Source organism: Choristoneura fumiferana, chromosome 22 (genome assembly GCF_025370935.1).
Source record: "Choristoneura fumiferana chromosome 22, NRCan_CFum_1, whole genome shotgun sequence".
Taxonomy (NCBI): domain Eukaryota; kingdom Metazoa; phylum Arthropoda; class Insecta; order Lepidoptera; family Tortricidae; genus Choristoneura; species Choristoneura fumiferana.
Genome location: NC_133493.1, coordinates 2113893 through 2135336, shown reverse-complemented (window position 1 = coordinate 2135336; position 21444 = coordinate 2113893). Strand labels below are relative to the sequence as shown.

The window sequence follows — 21444 nt, the reverse complement described above, 5'->3', positions numbered from 1 at the left end:
AGCTTATACTATGGGTGATAGACAACGGATAGACATATAAGTACTCATACTAAAATACATTCAAACATCTAAGGCTCCAGTACAAACATTAAGATATTAAAATATTATGCCTTTTTAAATAAATCCAATGTCAAAACTCGTAAAATTAGATACTTATAGATTTATTATTTCGATAAAAAAAACAGTGGTCATTCTCATTAACATGAGTCTAAACTATCAGCAAACGTTATATTTATGAAGTAAAATTGTTCTCGGTTTTTTATAAACTAGGTACATCACACTTTCAACTATTTGTAGAAACAATAAAAACTACAGATTAATTACCTTTTCTGACTGTTCTAAATCTGTGCTAACGGCAGCCTATACGTCAATAGAGGGGGAAAATGCCGGAGTACGTGCTATAAATCATTGGAATTGTTCCCAAACAATCGTGATGGATGCAGGGCCGGCGTTTTTAACCCACGCCTGGGTATGGGAATAACCTCGAATTTGTCAGATAGCCTCAGACGGGATATACGTAGATTTGGTTTCGATTGAACGCTACCATTAATTCATTGAGTTGAAGTAGAAGTGTTCATGACACGCCCGTACTCATTGGCACGCCAGAGCACGCCACAGCGTGCCCAGTAACGTTAGGAACGATACCTTCAAGGTTTTGACCACTATGTTGTCCTTGGACAAAGTTTCCAACTTCGACCAAGAGATCCCCCGAAGAATCCAATTCGGATGGACTATGTTCGGGAAACTGCATGATATCCTCTCGTCCAATATTCCGAAATGCCTGAAACCTAGTGTCTTCGACCAGCGTATGTCGACAGTGATGACATGGCTCTGAGACGTGGTCTTTGACCGTTAGTGTCTTGGAGAGGCTCAGAATCGCGCTATGAGCTATAGATAGAGCTATGCTCGAAGTTTCTTTGTGCGAAAGAACCCGGAATACGGAAATTCGTCAAAGAAACTGCAAGCTCGAAGAATATGGAATTCAAAGTGGCATTGGGCGGGCCACATCGCTCAAAGAACAGATAAGTGATAACCGTTGAGAAAGTCTGAGTGGCGACTACAAACCGTAAGACGAAGCGTTGGCAGATTTCCTGGAAGATGGTCTGACGACATCGTTAGGGTTGTGGACAGATGGACGGATAGACCGAGAGACAGACAGACGGACAACAAAGTGATCCTGCAAGAGTTCCGTTTTTGCCCTATGGTTCAGAACTCTTAAAACACGTCCATAACAAAGACTGTCAAAATGATGATCTTTCATTTTAATCTTGTTATTGGGTAACTTTCAAAAGACCTATATTTGCTTAGAGGAAAATGACAAAATACAGACGCTTTATATAACTTGCAAGTTTTTTCATGTTTTCTTTGCTAATTCAGATGATATGAAATAAAAACCAATGCTTTCACAAATAACCGTTTCTTTACAAAAAAACGTGACCTTCCTTTTCATCTCGAAGAGGGACGAACACACACTTAAGCGTTTATGATATAAGTTATGACCGCGTCGAAACTTTCACGGTTAATGCCCCAGTCCAGGCTAATGGTCTTAGACAAAGTCCCATTTTGGCAGCTCTCAGTAGGGATAATATGAAGCCGTCAGAAAAGAAGTGGCAGAGAGTACACAATAAATAAATAAATCAACAAATATCATGGGACACTTGACACCAATGACCATATTTATATAGATAGATAAATACATACTTAAATACGTATTAAACATCCAAGACCCGAGAACAAACACACGTATTATTCATATAAATATCTGCCCCGGTCGGGAAAAGAACCCGGGACCACAAGCTTCGTAGTCAGGTTTTCTAATCACTTGGCCATCCGGTCGTCATCTAGAAAGTAAATAAATAAAATTCATACCAACGGAACATTTTTTATCTATAAAAATCAACTTGCCACATATGAAAATGTTTTTATCGAGGTTTAATCTTCAACTTCGTCCCTACTCACCCCGTTTTACGGTACAGGTATTGCAGGTATACAATCACCATTACCACCATCTCGGCCTATAAACATTTCACAGCAGAGCACAGGCCTCCGCTCAGACCAACAGGCTTCGAAAAACTCAGAGGTGCGAGCTCGGGTTTGAACCTACGATCCTTGCTTGAGAGGCCATAGGACAAACCACTAAGCTGCCACGGCTTACCATACAATAAAAGTACTAACCTATAAAACATTTTTTCCAGTCACCATCGACACTCCTTATTAAGGCCCTGTCCTGTTATTATACTACTTTCCCTTTGTGTTAGTATCGGTAAAGTTCGGAAACAAGTAATTGTGAAAAGTTGGTGAATAGGCGGATAAAGCTTGTAGGAAGTTCATCCCAGCTTTGTTTTGCTACAAGCTTCCAAGTTGTCGTTTGTTAGGGCTTGATAATTTTAAGTAGTTATGGCTTGACATAGAAAAAACCGTAAGCTAGGTATATTTTCCGGTGCAATACCTTGCATTTAGCTGTGTACTAAATAAATTATATGTAACCTTTGCCACACTAGCTGAAGGCACCTATAGAATTTAGGCGATCCAATAAGAAGCGTCTGTCGCAGGACCGATGAACGGTGGAGCAGACGAGTCCTCGAATGGAGACCACGGACGGGAAAATGTAGTGTAGGGCGTCCTGAGGCACGGTGGACGGATGCCCTTTAGAGAGTCGCAAAATGAGAAGAGAGGATTAAGAGGCAGCGGATGGATGCGAGGGGCTGAAGACAGAGCGTTGTGGCGCGCTATGGAAGAGGCCTATGTCCAACAGTGGACTGCTGTAGGCTGATGATGATGATGATAAGATGCGACTTTTTATGAAACACTGCACTGTTACCTAGTTATAGATTACAGAAAAAACCTATCGCATGTTTTTTTTTGCATGGCTGGCAAAAAGTTGTGAGATGTCATCTAAAACCAAGTCAGTTACTCGTACTTAGTTACCGTCTATATTATTATCTACCAATTTATCAACATTGTTATACAGGGTTATCTAATAATTTTATCAATATTAAACATCTTTCTAGGCAGTGCGGGGGTCGCTACTGTCGTGAACGTACACCTTTGAAAACGATCTTTTTAATTTAGTCAAATCATTTCCAACTCAAATCATATCTCACGAGAGTTTGACAATATCGTCGACTAACACGGCAATTCCAATAACGGTAAATAATATTTTTTCCATCATATTTTATCGGATAAGTTCTTATTTTTCTTGCTTTCTCAATTAACTTTAGTAAATTTCAGTAAACTAATTTATTGAAGCAGGCGTTACTTTGCGGAGGTCCATATCAATGAACTAAAAGAATTTCCTTGCTCACCCGCGACCTTACGATAGCTAAGCTTATGCAAAATATGCGTGTTCATGCAGTTCCTCCACCTCCACACTGTAAGAACACACACAAATCACACAAACCCATCTATCACCTCCACCACACTACACTGACGCGTTTCGAACTCATCCAGAGCTCATCTTCAGAATGACACAACCGTACACCATGCTACCAGTTGTTAGACTAACAAACCACAACCGTTTTAATTTGTCACTGTAAATCCCCAAGTACCCACATATATTTTATGAAACAAATAAAACTACCCACAAATTATTAATAAATTTTAATTGTCCTTCAAAACTACCTTGATTTTTATTTATTTACTGTCTAGGAATGTTTTATTAAATACCATTGCTGAAATTAGATCCAATGCAAGCATTAGCAAGGGAGATGAAACAAAATTTACCTGCTCATTAATAATAGACGCCATACAGTTGTACCTTATTATCTCCATGCATTCCAAAACATCGAGACAAACCCCTTGCCACACTAATGTAACACTTCATACGAATCTGAGTCCGATAAAGAATGATTTAATTCCAACAGATGTTTGGCAAAATTCGCCCTATTAGGATGCTCATTCCTATATGCCGAAACATGCTCTTTAAATCTAGCATTAAAACTGCGATCTGTCTGACCAACATATACTTTACTGCAGTCATTACAAGTGAGCTTGTATACACCCGATCTAGTTCCTTTATCCACCTCTTTGTGGTTACAAAGCTTAGAGTACAAAGAGTTGTTAGTCTTAAAGGCTACCTTAACTTTGTTCGATTTTAAAAATACCATAAATTCTATCAGACAAACGACCAACGTAAGAAATGCTACACCTATATTTGTTACAAGACTGCGCAGGCAACACGGCGTAAAGCATGCTATTCACTATCCTAGCTATCGTAAGGTCGCGGGTGAGCAAGGAATTTCTTTTAGTTCATTCAGTAAACTAGTTGAGAAAGCAAGATAAATACGTACTAACACAAACGAATCCAAACCCGTCAAAACATTAGGTATTCATTACATCTGTACACACTTAACCGGTTTCAAATCATGACAACCGGCTTGAAAAATCAATTAAACTAGGATAATTAAATTAGGATAGGTTAGTTATATAATTAAGTTTTGCACAGTATTTATATAAGGAAGTGTTTTGAGTACTTCATTTCGCCAACAAACTGTCATGCAGTTTGGCGAAAAAATGTGTTCATGTTTACACTGTGTAATTGTAAAAAATAACGTGCCGTTTAACTGTAATACCGGTAAAATGTTGAAAAAATGAGAAAAAGATCGGAACTAGGCGAAACTTTCCTGAATTAAATCATATCTCACGGGAGTTTGACAACAATATCGTCAACAAATACGATAATTCCAATAACATGTATATACGACTTCACTGAAAAGTCAGGCTCACACTTAACCGGTTTATAGCAATAGCGTTATTCCACGACACCGGCGTAATGAATACATGACACCCTTGAAATACCAATTAAGTTGCCACTCAACTGGAATACCGGTAAAATGGCCGATAAATTTTCAGGTAAAAAATCGGTAATGTTTTCATTCGACTCACGTACCTTTAATGCGACATGGGCTACAATTTGGGGCTGGAAATAAAGGTAAACAGTTTACCGTACCGGTTTTGGAGATCGTCAGCGAAAGGGTTTTTAAAGGGCTTTTATGGTAATAAGCGTTTCGTAGGGAAAATTTTTTGGTACATTTTTGAGAGCGTTTGGAGCTGACCTTCTTTTGTTAGTTTTTAAATTTAGACGCCTTTGTAGAACGCTTTTTTTAAACGCACGTTAACAGTGCGTTTTTTTTTATAGAGCAACCATACTACTTGCGTGCATATCGCGTTTTTATTATATACAACATATTGTTCATAGACGAAGATTTTGCTTTATGCACTAGAGCATAAAAAGTCATTTTATGTCGCCTAGAAACAGCATAAACACGAACTTTACGAGCATGAGAAGTGAAAAGTTACATAGTAAGTGAACATTGTTTCCACTGTTGATATTTCATTTCCTGGCCATCGAAGTGAAAAGTAAAAAACTCGAGCATTAAACCCATTTTCCCCTCGACGTGTCTTTCCACCCTCGCCGTACCGGCTCCGGTGGCTATATAAACGGCCTGAGTAAAATGGCTCATTTTATGCTCTTGTTGTACAATCTACTATTCTACATCATTTCATGGAGTAACATATCTACGTACAGAACAAATTCAGTTTGACCTTGTTTCTTTACTTCAAATGTCCCCAAAAACCCTTGAAAAAAAAAGGCACCTTGTTAAAAAATATTATGTTTCAATTAGTCTCCTGTTTGCCAACATGAAACGACACTTTGCCCGTGGATACGACACGTGTCCGTGCCATTTATTGTAATCCGATTTTATGGATAATGGTGTGGTTAGAGCGGCTACATGCGTAAGATTAATGAGAGTTTATGTCGACGACATGATAGCCTAGTGTTTAGTAAACTGGCCACGGAGCTTGAGATCCTGGTTTAAATTTCCGGTCGGATTGGGCAGAGACTTATTTTTTTTTATCTATAAGTGTTTAGGCCATTTACTGTCATCTGATTTTGGATAATGGCGTGATTAGAGCAGCTACATGCGTAAGACTGTCGCAAGTATCTTACCTCAGCCGGGCCATATCCAGTTTTCCGTGCACTGCAAATTACTGGGATATGTCGACGACATGATAGTCTGGTGTTTAGTAAACTGGCTACGGAGCTTGAGATCCTGAGTTAAATTTCCGGTCGGATTGGGCAAAGACTTTAATATTTTTTTATCTATAAGTGTTTAAGGCCATTTACTGTAATCTGATTTTGGATAATGGCGTGATTAAAGCGGCTACATGCGTAAGATTGTCACAAGTATCCTACCTATATAGCTCGGCCAAGCTATTTCCTTTTTTCTGTACCCGTTTTTCTACACTGCAAATTGCTGGAAGAGGAAATAGAAACATAAAATAGAAATATTTAAAAAAGACACATAAACATTTCTTCTAAGACCCCTCTTTTTGCGTGGAGGTTTAAGAATATTATCACAAACAAGATTGTTAAACACGTTGCGTTTGTCAATCGAAAGTGTGCGGCAGATTTAACAGTTGCATTGCTTCTCCTGAGAGCCATGGTGGCCTAGTGGTTTGACCTATCGCCTCTCAAGCAGAGGGTCGTGGGTTCAAACCCCGGCTCGCACCTCTGAGTTTTTCGAAATTCATGTGCGGAATTACATTTGAAATTTACCACGAGCTTTGCGGTGAAGGAAAACATCGTGAGGAAACCTGCACAAACCTGTGAAGCAATTCAATGGTGCGTGTGAAGTTCCCAATCCGCACTGGGCCCGCGTGGGAACTATGGCCCAAGCCCTCTTGTTCTGAGAGGAGGCCTGTGCCCAGCAGTGGGACGTATATAGGCTGGGATGATTGCTTCTCCTTGTTTCTTTTTGGTACTTATGAGTAATTTATTGTGAATTTGCTACTCTGTTACGTTCAATGTATGACTAATGGGTTGTCGGTGCCTTGTGTGCTGAAAATTGCCAAAATGTATACTAAAACGAGCGCAGTACACAATGTATTCATCATCATCATCATCCCAGCCTATATACGTCCCACTGCAGGGCACAGGCCTCCCCTCAGAATGAGAGGGCTTGGGCCATAGTTCCCACGCGGGCCCAGTGCGGATTGGGAACTTCACACGCACCATTGAATTGCTTCGCAGGTTTGTGCAGGTTTCCTCACGATGTTTTCCTTCACCGCAAAGCTCGTGGTAAATTTCAAATGTAACTCCGCACATGAATTTCGAAAAACTCAGAGGTGTGAGCCGGGGTTTGAACCCACAACCCTCTGCTTGAGAGGCGATGGGTCAACCACTAGGCCACCACGGCTTACAAAATACTTACTAATGTCATTATGACAATTTATTGAGTCCGACGTAACTCTGCGTAGGTAGGTAACAATTAGTCTAACTGTAGGAACAGACAAATCACAGAAACCCAACCATCACCACGCAACTGGTGCGTTTCGAACTCAACCAGAGCTCATCTTCAAAATAACACAACCTTCCACCGTGCTACCACATAGATGTAAGATACAAATGATGATTTTGTTCTAGTTCATTGAGATGTAACAACCTGATTCAATAAGTTAGTTAATGATTCATTGCAGTTAAGTTATTTCTCAAAGCTACCAGTGCCAGCAGTGTTGAAATTTTAAATGTGTTTTTCTAAACTGGCTTCGATGGCCGAACTCGTTTAGTCGACCGATCGGTCACCGTCGTATGATGGATGGGACAAATTTTGTCCATAATATCGATGACCTACGAAATTGGGAAGGGCTGTCAGTTTGACTGGGTAAGGGTTGGCCGACCCAATTATGGATGATTTACTTAACTGGGGTAGTATTTCTAATCCCAAATTAAGATCAAATTTACTTAGACATTTTTCGAGGTTGTACTTTGAGGAGTTGGAAATCCTGATGTGTTTTGTTTTAAAAGGATAGGAGGAATATAATGCTTTTTGTTAAAAAAAATTAATTGACTTTGTTTTATACATGATGTTAAAAATATCCTGTACTATAATTAAACCACATTAAGGCTACTGATTAGTCTGATTAATGAGATATTGGTGGAAAAACATTGAAATTAATTAAAAAAAGTATGAAGTTTTCACTTATGATTATGTTATGACTCAACTTCCATACAAAACTTTTTTTTTAATTAAATAACTTGCTGAGGATCTTTACACTATGTACTTATTAGTAAATGCGTATCATAGGTAGTCCTTACTGAGGATCAAATTATAGTAAAGGATTTTTTACGCTATGTACTAATATCAACAAACTAATGCGAAAGTGTGCGATATTTAAGTATAGATAATAAATATAGTTTATGGGCCAGAGAGTGACATAAGCTACTTTTTTTATCCGCGGGAAAAGGGACTTTGTACTATACAACCTCGTGTATGAGGTATGACCCAGATATCAAGTTTTTAAATAGCTCGAAAAAAGCTTTCGTATCTTTACGTGCTCTTAAATTTTTACTGCGAGGCACGGATGTCCGCGACGTAATAAAAGTACGCTCCAAATTTCATTCCGGTTGGAATTCATTCCATTAATAATACCTTATGACATTCAACCATTAAATGACTTCGAAAAGGAGGTCGAGTGCTAAAGCAAAGTTAAAGCAACGAGTTAACAACTTGCTCACCCGCGAGCCCACAGCTACCTCTATGCAACAATCAGCAAGCAGTATGCCTCGACGCTGTAAGAACACACACATCATAAAAGCTCACCACCACCGCACTACCCGTTTCGAACTCAATTTTAGATCATCATCAGAGAACACGACCGTTCAGCGTGCATGCATACGTGGTAACATGTTACGAGACTGTCTACAATGACACATCAGCCACTTTTTAATCCCGATATTTCCACAAAATCGGGATAAAATATCAAAATCTCAACCACTGTGTTTATTCATAAAATTGGGTGCGTGTTTTTTAATAATGCAACATTAATATAATCCACGATGATATTTCCGGGAATTTTCATGGGAATTTAGTAAAATCTCGGAATTTTACAACACTGGATATAATAGTTTACACGTGCAAAGCTATTAGTGTTTAAGGTAAACGTCCGAATGTTTGACATGCTAATGCCCAATAGATGACACCCTGCTCTCATCTCTATTCTTCATCTCCTTCTTCTTCAACCTTGGTCTACCCAATGCTGAGTAAAGGTCTCTTCCATTTTAGACCATTCTGTGCGGTCCTGAGTTTTCCGCATCCAGTCCTTCCCAGCCGCTCGCACCAAATCGTCCGTCCATCTTGCTAGCTGCCTCCCCACATTCCTGAACCCCTTTCGTGGTCTCCACTCCAACTCTTTACCCCATCTTCCATCGAACCTACGGCAAATATGGCCTGCCCACTTCCACTTCCTAGAGGATATGGTTTTAGCTATGTCAGTTAGTCCCGTTCTCTTGCATATTTCGGTGTTCCGGACGTGATCGCGTAGAGAAATCCCCAACATAGCTCTTTCCATAGCCCTTTGGGAGACTTGTAGTCGATGGACGAGCTGCCGAGTCAGCGTCAAAGTCTCGGCTCCATTGCTAATGTCATCTCTAGTGCTTATAATGACATATTATAAGATTAAAGATGCAAACTATTAGGACAGCGACGAGCACTCGTACGTTTACCTTATGCATTTTTTTTTGAGTAGCCTAAATAGTGTCCCACTGCTGGGCAATGGCCTCCCCTCCTGACCTCCACAACTCGAAAATTAAATTGACAAAATGGCTCCAAGAAAATTGTTAGTATAGTTATAAAGAATATTTAACTTAATATACATAAGTATAATTCTAGTTTGACATCGTAATATTATACCTAATTATTATAAAATTTGACATTATTTTACGTAGTACTGCACATAATGTGCGGCAACACATGCTGAGTGGAGACCCTTTTTGGTATCCGGCCGTGTCACCAAGTAATATAGTTTTAGTGCTATTTTAGTCTTAGTTTTAAGTTGTACTTATAGAGCTAAAATAAACTTTTCTTTCTTTAATATAATTTGACATTGAAAATTTTTACACCTACATGTAATGTACCAATATTTGTATTTTAAGACCGGGTAACCGTATTCATACAAATAAATATTTCTGATTCTGATTCTGACTCTCGCTCTGACGTTGTCAGGCCAGTCCTTTGCTTCTAACCCACTGAAAAAAAAATTCTTGCTCCCTCTTTATTCTTTACCTAGGTACATATTTTTATGCAGTTTTGCCGCCAGACTGAACGTGAACTAAGGAACCGACAGGCGTAAAAAATAATAAATGCTTCAGAAACGAAGACAATACGCTGGAGTACGCAGGTGGCATTCTGTAGAAGGGAAAGAAGGATATTTTATTACTTGACGACGGGGCGTTATCATTTTACGAAATATGTAGGTGTGAAATGTATAGGTGTAGTTTCAAGTACGTTCTTTAACACTTTCAGTGCCAAAAACACGGTAGGCGCGTTCTCTGTTCGTAGGCAGTTTTCGTTGCAAAGCGGAAAAATGCTGCTACGCGCTACGAGCGTAGCCGCGTAGCGATTGCGGCAACGAATGTGTGGTTAATTGATCCGGCTTTAAGACTTTTTTGAAATGTTAAAATATTTTCTCTACTTTGAAAACGTTAACTTGTTTTTTTTTACAAAGTTTTTGTTGCCTTGCAATTATTCTTTTTTTAATTTTATTTTAATTAACCTTTCCATATTTCTTCCGTGGATGTCGTAAGAGGTGACTGGGAATATAGGTTAAGGTGCACCGTAGGCGACAAGCTAGCAACCTGTTACTATTGTACCGTTTTTGTCAAACTTAAAACCTCAAATTGCTAAAAGTGGCTCCAAAGCGGTACCTAACGTTTCGTGTGCTCTGCCTACCCCATTTGAGAAAACAGGCGTGATGTTTGTGTGTACTTTAATCTGTGACTTTAATTAAATCATTAGGTACTCAAGTAATAACATGAATTATTTTATATAGTATGTCACGATAAAAAAAATGATGTTTGAACACCAAATGATTCAGGAGATGCAGAGCCATGATACGAGTGCAATCTGAGTATGTTTTGTTAATCGAATTTCTTGCCTCAAATGGAATAGGTACATACCTCGAGTTTTTGTCCCATTTGCATCGGAGCGGATGTAGCTGTTTTTGAAGTCATGAGCCTTTGAATGATGTTAGGTGCAGACACTTAACGGCTTTTGAGTCTTATTTTTTAATTTGTTTCAAGTATTTATTAACACTTGTCTTTTGTCTTTAAATATTAGTTTTTAAGGTTAGTCAAGCACAGTATCTAAAGCAGTAGCCAGTCTGTTCAGTGACACTGACATTCGGCATAGGCCACAGATGGGATATGACATGACAGTTGGCAGATTGTGCATATCGACGTCTGTGGTCTATGGATGGTTGAGTGGTGTGTCGACTCTTTCTTTTACTGTGATGTTTATAATTTATTCTTGTGCACGTGTCTTTTGTCTGGTTTTGCGTTCTGTTTGTTTTCATTATTGTTATTATTTTTATTTAAATTATTTTACTTTCTATTTGTTTCTTTTTAGATTTACTTTTGAATTTATGTCGCCTTCCGTGAAGTCGCCAAGCGGTCTCAGCGGAAGACCAGCGTTGGCCTCTACGGCCAACACTATGCTGAGCTGAGACCGTTTCGCGATTTCGCAAATACTGTCGTTAATATTTATTTTATAGTTGTTTTATTTTGTGTACTTACTTATAATATGTAATTTGCGAATTAGCGAATAAACGTTTTCTATTTCTATTTTTCTATTTCGATGCATACAGGCGATCGCTGACATCTTAGTTAGCTCAGTGTAAGCTAGTTGGCGCTTTCCTCAATTAGTGATCTCTGAGCAGAATGACGGACGAACTCTAGAGATCACCACCGTAGTTTTCCCTTGATTCATTTATTTTCGTATTTAAAAAGCCGTGGTGGCCTAGTGGTTTGACCTATCGCTTCTCAAGCAGAGGGTCGTGGGTTCAAACCCCGGCTCGCACCTCTGAGTTTAACGAAATTCATGTGCGGAATTACATTTGAAATTTACCACGAGCTTTGCGGTGAAGGAAAACATCGTGAGGAAAACTGCACAAACCTGCGAAGCGATTCAATGGTGCGTGCGAAGTTCCCAATCCGCACTGGGCCCGCGTGGGAGCTATGGCCCAAGCCCTCTTGTTCTGAGAGGAGGCTTGTGCCCAGCAGTGGGACGTATATAGGCTGGGATGATGATGATGATGATGATGATTTATTTACGTAATAATATGTATTTAATATTTATTTATTATTTACTTAATTATTTTATAAAAGTAGGCATTTCATAACACTAATTTACTACACGAGTCTGTATGATTAAATATCGCTATAACCAACTCACCCTTGACCGTTTTTGCCGGCCAAGGGTGTGTTGACGATCAGCTGTGACCGGGGGAATTCTAACTGTAATATTCTTGCCCTTAAAAGCTGAAGCACAGCTGTAAAACACACATTCAACAGCTCACACTACACTAAACAGCTTTCTCGAAAGCTCCATAAGCCCAAGACTTGGGCAGCTCCGTACGGCTACAACTCTCACGGCTCAGGCGGCTCCTTTACGCCCAAGCCTTGACACCAAGCCCTGACGGCCTTAACTTCCGGAGCACTGCACATCCTTCCTGGCTCGTCCAAGACCCTGATCGTTCCAGCGTGGAACACTGTCCAGGCTGCTCGACCTGCCGCCCTAAGGCCCCTTTTGACCTCGGCACCGATGACCGCTCAGCTGGACCAGGCTCCCCTGCTGTGGCCAGCGCTCTTCGCTCCGAGTTCTTCTCTCCGACTCCAGGGTAGTGTAGGCCAGGGAGACCGAATAATCAGAACCTACCCCTCAATAAAATCGCTTGAACTTACTACCTGAGATTCTTGTAATACTTTTACTTTTAATTTTGTCATACTAGGCCTGTTATTTTTTGTGTTCAATTTTTAATTAAAAAAATTGTTAAAACGTCTTATTGTTTTACTCAAAGAGTAACCTACTAGGCCTCCTTTAAGGTCAAACCTCCCTCAAGAGGTCTGCCCTTGACAAGTAATAATATCAAGGAAAGGCTACAATTTATTGCTAAAATTGCCTGGTCATTTCGACCACATTGCAGCGGCTGTAGATATGCCTGTGCTCGTCTCCCGGTCCGCGGACGCCACAATAACCACGTATAATGACATAACGCTATAATGGCGGACTTTATTTCCAGAACAATACAGGTCCAACTATAAAAAAGGTATATTAGTTACAATAAAATTAAATAAACTAAAACTATAATAAATCTAAAAATGGACCCTGCTGCATGGTACCAAAGATGCTGGCAGCATTTCCCCGCTGGATCGCAAGACTGATGCGTTGAGCGAGGAAACTGCCAGCTCTTCGGTCTCCTGTGGTATCTCTGAGTCTTTTTGAAGAGACTCAGAGCGCCAGGGTCCCACGGACCAAGGGTCTCGACGCCGAAAGGTACAAAATCATATTTGGCACCAAGACCACTGTATTTTCCCACGTATAATTAGATATTTTCAATTGTAGAGTTTTCAGAGCATGTCTTACTTCATCTTTATCAGAGGAATCTTAAGAAGGAAATTTAATGTGTAGGTAATATTATCATCCCGGCCTAAATACGTCCCACAACTGGGCACAGGCCCCGAATGTGAGGGCTTGGGACGTAGTTCCCACGCGGGACCAGTGCGGATTGGGAACTTCACACAAGCCATAAAAATGCTTCAATGGTGTGCAGATTTCCTCGCGATGTTTACCTTCACTGTATAGCTCATGGTAAATTTTAAAGGTATTTTCGCACTTGAATTTGGAAAACTGAGAGGTGCGGGCCTGGGTTTGAACCGACAATCCTCTGCTTGAAAGGCCATATAGACGTAATGATTATCATATATGTACTTATATTTATACTTATAAATCCGAAAGTTTTTGAATGTGTGTGTTAGTTAGTTACTTTTCCAATGGGCTTGGATTATCACAATATTCCCAATCCTATTGATTGGAAAATGTATGGTTGAAAAATCTTAATCACTTAATTTAAAAACATGAAGTTTAGCACAAGTGTTCACTCACTGAATTCAAGTGATTCTGATTACTCACGTTTTGAAAATTGGCATGGAAATTTTATACAGGCAAGCGAGACCAAGGTTAAAGATAATAAACGAGTATTACTTCTGTTTAATAACATCTCCACCGACCTTCAAGATCGCCCCAGGATTTCTTTTAACATAGTAAAAATTTAAAAAGGTAGCGTTATTTCGTGTTCTGAAAAAATATTTCCCTGACGTCCACGTACAGTCGAACCATTTCATTCCTGGCCCACCGTATGTTACTTGTATGTGTGTGTTATTATTTTATGTTATCTTTTGAATTGCATATGTCTTTGTACTTCAAATAAATGAATTTGAATTTAATTTAAAACGTTATCACAGCCAGTTTCATGTACTCCCTTGTCAAGCAATGCGATATCACTGTGACCTTTTCAACGGAGAAGTTCCACAGTGGGGCACGATTGGTTTAATAATACTTAATACTGATTTGTCAAGAGAATTAAGATTGTTTTTTTTTAATCTTTTTGTATTTTTATTTCAATTCCAAATTTTTGTTACTTTTACGGTCATCCCGTAAAACCTGTATCGAAAATACAAACTGAAATATAGATGCACAGAAAAACCAGAAAAACAACCGGCACGGAATCCATCCAGTCGAATAAAAAAAAAATATTTTACTGTAATAGTTCCTATCCGTGGTCATAATGCAGGAAACTGCGTCGAAATATCATCAGGAAATATTATCAGGAGCTTATTAAAACCTACATTAGGAAGCAAACGTTTAATTACATAACTCTTCATTAGCATAACATTAAAACTTAAAATTAAATTGTGAACTGAATTGATACACTGTATTATTGTTATTATAATTTTGTATTTTTTTATTTAATTGTATACTGTAGTTTTTAAATATTTTATTTGTAACTATTTTATGCTGAAAAAATAACTTTCTGCCAAGTTTCTTGCGGCGCATTCTTCTTAGCAATTATGGTTTTTCCAAAAACGCTGATAGTTTAAAAAATGAGGTATAAAAGTGCCCATTGCGGCCTATTTACTGAATAAATGATTTGAATTTGATTTGAATTTTAAATTTTTTTGAATTTGAATTTGAATTTTGACTTAATTTAAAATAAAATTCAATATTTTTAAAATAATTATTTTATCCAATTATGTTATTTATATTCGCACTAAAACCTCAACTCTATCAAAATGATATTTTTTTTATTATTGGGTACTAATTATGCGCAAGTTTAAAAGTTATTAAGTTTTGAAACGCATTCTGCGTTTACATCAAACATTTACCACGTACATAACCCATTTGAACATTAAATGAGGCCTGTACTTCATTCAGATTTTCACGTAATCAAGACGCGATATATTAACTAAAAAGTTTGCTTTAAACAAAATACTACGCCGAATAAACTAACCAGATACGCTTCAAAACACTCCAAATTCCATCAGTCGAATATCACAACTATCTGAAAAATTACTCAAAAAAATTCTAGAAAAAAATAACTCAAAAAATTACTCACCCAATTTTTACACGAACGCACTCATCACTTAATTCACTCACTACACTTCGTCACTTCATCCTCACACACGCGACGCGGCTATCTCGGACCAACCGAGATGGAGTTCTACCCCTCCCAGCGAGGTTCGCGCATGCGTTTTACTAAAAGATATTTACCAAGTTTCGATTGTTGTTATTTCGGTATAATTAACAATTAAGGCTTCAAATTTAAATAGAGTGTGGGATTTGAGTGAAGTGATTAAAATTTAATATAGCAAAGATTCAATCTCTTACTTTATAGGCGGATATTTTCTTGTTGCTTGACTTGATGTCGCACGCTACAAGTTAATATAAATATCATAATATTGGTATGAATAATAAATGTGAATGGCAATAATTGGCCAAAATAAGGGTTCCCAGTTGACTACGGAACCCTAAAAAGAGACGATTGAAAAAAAAAAAGGTTTTTGCCCAGCCGTGGGATGTAATATAAGCTAAATAAAAAACCGGCCAAGTGCGAGTCAGGCTCGCGCACAAAAGGTTCCGTACCATTATCTATACAACATTAGACATTGAAATGAAATGAAATAAAATGAATAAAAATTATTTTAAAACAACAACAACACAGTTTACGAAATTCTTAAATCTAGAGGTAGGTAAAAAAACAAAAAAAAACAGCAAAACAATCAAGTTTTTGGTATGGGAGCCCCGCTTTCATATTTATTTTATTTTAATTTAATTATTTATTTTTAAAGTGATTAATACAACTGAAGATTCTGTGAATATTAAATTTCAAGCGTGTACCTGTTGCCATAATTAATATCATGCGGAGTCTCAGTAATAGGGTTCCATTGGCACCCTTTGGGTACGGAACCCTAAGAATGATTCCCTACACTGCATTCTACCCGTGAAGCAGCCGCTGCAATCTAGTCAAAACGGCGAAGTAATTTTGGTAATGAACTGTCGCGGTTAAGCCCCATTTATAATAATAACCATATTGTCTTTAAGAATAACTTTCATGGCGGGCAAACTCTTTTATTATAATTTTAGCTGTTTGTTTATTCAAATTCAAATTCAAAAATTCAAATCAATTATTCAGTAAATAGGCCGCAATTGGCACTTTTTAACCCCCGATGCAAAAAGAGGGGTGTTATAAGTTTGACCGCCAAGTCTGTGTGTCTGTCTGTCTGTGTCACCGTAGCTCTCAACCGATTTTAATACGGTTTTTTTATTTGAAAGGAGGTTAGCGATGGTTCATAGACAAGTTTTATCAAAATCGGTTCAGCCGTTTCAAGATCATCAGCTCTTTTATTCGCTGCGGTAGGAATCTTAGACCCATAACGGGTATTTACTTTACTTTCAAATGTGGGACCTAATTTTTGCTATTTGAAAGCAGGTTTTCTAGCGATGGCTCTTAGACATGTTTCATCAAAATCGGTTCAGCCTTTCAGAAAGACCATCATTGCCAAGAAGAATGCGCCGCAGGAAACTTACTAAGTATCTACTGTTACTATTTATTTACTAGATTATCTACCTATCTACCAGCGGCTTATTAATTATTAGATCCCGCAGTTTTCTACTAAAATCTCGTGGTGATTGAGGTGATTCCCGAAATTACATGTGGTTTTGGTTTTCATTGAGGTGGCATTTAGAACAACAGTGCGAAATTTCATTACTCGATACCCAGCGGATTGGATTTCGAGATTTAATCAATATCCCGTATGCATATTGGGATAATTGATATTTGGCATATGTAAATTTGATAATAATACAATAATCTCCCAGTAATATCCTTGTAGTCTGGCCAGGATCGTCTCCGCAGAGCAGAACTCCTGAACGGAATGGCATCAATTTAAAACTGTTGAAAATGTCTAGATAACAATGCAAGACAAGTAATCTTTATTAAAATTAACAGGTCATTTACATACCACAGGTATACAACACACACACAGATCGACTCACAAGAGCTGGACGATTGATTGAATGAAAATAGTGTCACTTTGAATTTTGTAGGAAAACTGACATTGCAAGACACAGATTACTTTCACATTCACCATTGTGAATGGACTTGTACATTGTAAGAGTATTTTTTTTTGATTGTTTTTTTAGTCTTTTTGTTTTTTTTATTTCAACTCCAAATTTGTTACTTTTATGGGTATCCGTAAAACCATATCGAAAATACAAAAGACTGCACAGAAAAACCAGAAAAAGAGACCAGCACTGGAATCGAACCCAGGTCCTCAGCATTCCGTGCTGCGTGCTATAACCCTACACCACTGCTGGACAGGAATCTAGGCACGAATTTTTCCTATGCACACATATCTCAGGTTGCTTATTTCTACTGGCTACTTCAGCAGCAGCACTAGCGACATCTATGTTTCGTTCGTTATTTTTCTGTTTTTTTTTTGGTTTATATTTTAACCAACTTCAAAAAAGGAGAACTAATATGAGTACAAGTAAATTAAAAGTCAAACTAGGTTTGGTGAAAGATGAATGTTGGTAAAAACAACACAACAACAAGCGAAATCGCAAATGCGCTATTATACATTTTGATTCATTTATTAACCGAAATACTCGTCTGAAAAAGTGTATTTAGTGTACCTAGTTAGTGCGAGCAAAACTGGCATGGAACAATTTAAGAGGATGCAAGGAGAGACAACATGGAATGTTGCAACTACTGCCTGCACAAGTGGGGCCTTAAAGACTCGCCAGCGTGTGACTGCGGCGCTCCGCAGCAAACAGCCTACCACATCGAGTGCCCCAACCGACGTTTTGCTGGCGGCTTCAGGGGGCTTAACAGATGCTCTGGGGAGGCTATAGACTGGCTAAATAATTTAGATTTATAAGAAACGCAGGACTCGTATCTTTGAAAGGCCGTACGATAATAATAATAATAATAATAACGACGATCATTGTCCCGATAGTCGTTTCGGCAAACGGTCTAATAGCGAAGAGTTTCGACCAACATTTCAAGAGACTCTCGCTAGATGGCTGGATCAAGGGCCAGATACAGAAGGCGGTACTTCTGGACACGGCACGCATCGTCCGGAGGTTCCTCACTCTGCGGCCCTGACCACCGGTGGCTTGGGCCCTACCCCCGTTACCGGCGGCAAACTAGGTTAGGTTTTTATAATATTTTTATTTTGTATGTACTTTTCTGTATTTGACTTTTTAGAACTATTATAAAAACCTAACCTAAGAATGAAAGAAAAATAAAGAACTAATATAATAATAAATACAACATGGAATACTGAAAATTATACTTAGTAAGAGATTTCGACACCTACGAGTAATTTTTTTTTTTAAGATTTCGAAAAAGAACATCGAATCTAGATAAAAAAGTCTATTTTTTGACAACTTTATCACTTTCGTCAAGTTTGTGAGTTAAAAATAGCTAAATGAGCCAATCGCAAGTTATCCGTAACGTCAAAAAGACATCAAGATAATATGTTGTTGTCTTTCAAGTAATCACTAAAGACAAGATCGCGAGAGTTGCAGGCAACTAGTGGATGCAAGTGACGAGATTTCATCATCATCATCATCAGCCCGAAGACGTCCACTGCTGGACAAAGGCCTCCCCCCTTAGAACGCCACAATGAACGACAACTTGCCACTTGCATCCACCGGTTTCCCGCCACTCTCACGATGTCGTCAGTCCACCTGGTGGGAGGCCTGCCAACGCTTCGTCTTCCGACGAGATTTTATTCCTTGTGATATTCTTCCGGCTGATGATACTTATGATGAAAAATAATTTCAATCAAACATGCTGTCATCCTGTCTCGTTTACACCCAAACTGACAATTCCGAAGTTGAAACGCCGACTGCAATGGACTCTTCTAATTGGTTCAGCTGATTTGCTTGTTAATTATTTTAATTAAATCCGAATCTGTTGTGAATTAATTGGTTCGCTCAAATTATTTATGAATGCCGAAGGTTTAAATTAATAAGATTCCTTTTGCCGCAGTATCGTGTACGAGTACAATGTACTGCGACTAGAGTTGTATAAATTTCAGAATTATATTGGAAGGTGTTCAATGACTTGAATGCAGCCAACCAAGTACAAATCTGTCTCTGACAAAAGACAGCAACCGATATGTACCTATTGAGTGGCGATAATCATAATAGGTCTGCACACGGTTAGCTTGTTCAATACGGTATTTGACTATTTTTTATTTACTTTATAAATTAAAACTTGACTTGACTTATAATCGAACAGAAAATAGTTATTTCTCAAAAATGTCCGTAAAAGTTGACATTATTCTTTACATATCAGAAGGTGAAGTGCATAGTTTATGGTCAGCAAAAAATTAAAAAGTTAAAAAGATTGCAGGCGCGCTAGCTCGACAATAATGAATTAGCGCGCCTGCAATCAGACACATTTTTTTTTAAGTTAAAAAGGCCATGGAAATGTTGGCACAAGTCGTATACAGCCAAGTCTAATGGCCGGTATCTGATATTTTGTTGGAACTCCGGACTTTTTCTATTGGGTCTGAAATAGCTTGTGGTGTTTTCGGTGGAAAAATACAGCTGCAGTTTATTTTTAATGAAAAAAGGCGGGAAAGCATAAGAAAAATATAGGAATAAAATTAAATGTTATAATATATTTTGAGAAAAATTTTATTCTATTTCAGAATTATTCACCATTTTTGAGAAAAGCTTTATATTAGTCTCGGCTGGAATAGCAATTGCTGGCTTCGTATTAGTTAAACGGACTCGCAAGCTCGTCGTTTATACTCATACTCAGCCAGCAATTGCCTACTTCCAGGCCACGACAATAATCTACTATTATTGTTCGCTATGTAAGTATTAATTATTTATGTTTGAGGTCGTAGAAAAAGTAATGTATGCAATATTTATAATCACCCATTGAGACACTCATGCGTATCTATTATGACATTTGGCTTCACCTCATTGCCCTTATTATGATACAGTTTTATAAAAATGTTTTTTGTTGTTTAAATGTTTTGGTTATCATAAAATGTGTTTAAATTAAACGGGCGCAGCTCGTGGGGCAGACATACCTAGTTCTCGTTAATGCAGGTCATTCTCGATGGTTCCTGAACACATGATAGAGAATTTAATATACGGATGTAGATAAAATATTCTATGCAACTGTACGTAATAAGGCCTCAAAACGCTCATGTGACCCGGTTATGACACTCGGCTACGCGTCGTTTCATAAAACCACACTTGTGTTTAAAGTATAATACTATTCAATGGAAAAAATCAATTGTGTAAACAAAGCATTTTTTCACGATTACTCCGTAGTTACTTACATTTGAACGCCAATTCCGATCATATTCACATCTCAATGAGCTCAGCACTGTTTTTAACAATCATTTTATCATTAAATAATCGTGTAAATATGTTTATTTTATAGAATTAAATGGAAGACGAAAATCCGTTATATTTGTCAAATTGACATGATATTTTTTCCTCACCGAAGTTGTCTCATGGTCGGTCTAGTCTCTGGAAATTTAGTGCTGTACCAACAAAATTAATTATTTGACTGAACCAACCTTACCTACCGATATTATGGCTGGCTCTGCAAATTAATTTATTCGTAGATATTAATTATTTGTGTTAAAGTTACACTATTTAATGAAGGTTTATAAAGGTTTCTAATCCTATCCTACTATCCTACTAATCCTACTATATTATAAATGTGAAAGTTTGTGAGTGAGTGAGTGAATATGTTCGTTACTTCTTCACGCTGAAACGGCTGGACGGATTTGGATGAAATTTGGCGAAAAGTTAGATACATAGGATACTTTTTATCCCGATATTCCCATGGGATAGGGATAAAATCTTGAAATAACAACCGCTCAGCTTTGTCATGAAAATTGGTATATAGATAGTTTGACATCTGGAATAAACATAGCCTACTTTTTATTTCGATATTCCCACGAGATAGGGATAAAATTCGAACTAATAACCGCTGGGCTTAGAGTCATGAAATTTTACCATGATTGTTTTTAATGTAATGTCAATGAAACAACGATTTAATTTTCGGATT

The 21444-nt window shown here is 38.0% G+C and overlaps 2 protein-coding genes across 2 annotated transcripts in view; one reads left to right on the top strand and one right to left on the bottom strand.

Moving 5' to 3' along the window:
- The window catches only part of LOC141440348 (uncharacterized), a 145571-nt gene extending 130038 nt beyond the window's left edge, over positions 1-15533 (bottom strand). The window contains exon 1 of the mRNA XM_074104855.1: positions 15451-15533. The gene's annotated coding sequence lies outside the window, so the exon portion shown is untranslated. The remainder of the gene's footprint in view (positions 1-15450) is intronic.
- LOC141440127 (uncharacterized) overlaps positions 1-21444 on the top strand; it is a 265808-nt gene that overhangs the window by 40996 nt on the left and 203368 nt on the right. The window lies entirely within an intron of this gene.